Raw genomic sequence first — 1,837 nt, 5'->3', positions numbered from 1 at the left:
AAATGTCTTCTATCCGCCAGATTACTGGATATCCCATTTGACTGACGTAGTGAACGCTATTGCTCTGAATTCCACAGCTCGACAAGACTCTCTGGGCTGACGTACTGCAACAGGCTCTGATTTATACAGGGGATCGATCTCCAGTGACAAGGTCCCACCTCTGATCATTGTTACTGAATAAACAAATTACATCACCGGCAGTGTCTCAGGTGTAAATACTGTTGGTATGTAACATGAACATGTCAATACCATTGGCATTACCTCAGTCTGATTCCTCTGTGTAATTTGACCAAAATGTGTAATGAGACCAGTAAGTGAATAATGAGCCGCCCTATTTACACCTCTTCATAGTTGTTTTGGCAGTGGTCACGACTGTTCCTATTTTCCAAACAGAAACTTTCACTGTGGTTCCACCAATTTCTGCCGCTTTTCACTGTCACACCCGCTGTTGCATCGACAAATAGATCCGGTTTCCCCTCAGTGTGATCTGGATCCAGGGACAGATGAAAACCCTCCCGGTCTCCCCCTGCAGACTTCAGTTTAATATCATCCACATTTTTTAAATTCAGCTGCTCCACCCCGCCCGACTATGTGCCTCCAGATATAAATCATCCCCGCTGTGTACACGGTTACTCTGCCCAGTTCTCCATCAGCCCTGGACGACATCGATGTTGAAGTCATTTTTATCCGGTCCCCAGTACAATATATATTCTCGATATCTTGAAGCACAGAGCTGTCCACGGATCCTCCATCTCTTAAACTATCTTCTCTAAATCTGGTGTGTGTGTGTGTGTGTGTGTGTGTGTGTGTGTGTGTGTGTGTGTGTGTGTGTGTGTGTGTGTGTGTGTGTGTGTGTGTGTGTGTGTGTGTGTGTTTGTGTGTGTGTGTTTGCTTGAGTCTATATATCTGTGCGTTTATGTGTAGATGTGTATGTATGTCTGTGTATATATTTGCGTGAGTGTGTATCTCTGTGTGCATTTGTGTGAATGTACGTGTGTGTGTGGGGGGGGGGGGGGGGGCGGCGTGGCCTATTGGATAAGGCGTCGGTCTAGTGATCTGAAGATCCCTTGTATGATCTTAGCTGCGTGTGTGTCCTTGAGCAAGGCACATAACCACACATTGCTCTGCGACGACACCGGTGCCAAGCTGTATGGGTCCCAATGTCCTTCCCTTCGACATCGCAGGCGTGAAGAGGGAAGACTTGAGGCCTCCCATACAAACTTGCGAAGGCCTCAGTCAGCATCGAAAATCGATGCACATCCCCTTGATTCAGTGTACACAGGTGAGTGGAGTAGTACTCTTCCAGGTCAGAAGAATAAGTTTCTTAGTCACCACCATTCGTAGATGTAGAACAATCTGCATGTCGTGCGGCAACCCAAGAGTCAGTGCAGAGCATCCAAACATGGCGAGGTCGTGATTCGGCTGAATGTCTCTAGAAGAGGCTTTTGAGAGGCACTCAAAAGTTGCAGTGCAAAAGTTGTGTAAAGTAGGGTAAAACCAGAAAAGATGTGCTAGTGAGCCCTCAGCAGAGCGGCACTTGTCGCAATCAGGAGTCACAGATGGGAAGATGCGATTCAGTTTTGTTTTTGAATAATGCAATCTTTTCATCACCTTGTACTGGATTAACCTGCAGCGTTAATAGAACAACAGCGAACCCGGGACATTGCCTGCTCCCAAAGTTCCGCTGATACCTCTGAGTTCAAGTCCCTAGCCCAGGCTTCGCTAATAAAATCTGTAGAAACCAAAGGAGTAAAACGATTCACAAATTTTGATATTAACTGTTTGGAGTCTGGAGGGAGCAAAAGGTTTTCAAGGAAGGGATGTGTGGTGGAAATAG

This window comes from Hypanus sabinus, unplaced genomic scaffold, assembly GCF_030144855.1.
Source record: "Hypanus sabinus isolate sHypSab1 unplaced genomic scaffold, sHypSab1.hap1 scaffold_266, whole genome shotgun sequence".
Lineage (NCBI taxonomy): Eukaryota > Metazoa > Chordata > Chondrichthyes > Myliobatiformes > Dasyatidae > Hypanus > Hypanus sabinus.
Note: the sequence above shows the minus strand (reverse complement) of the source record.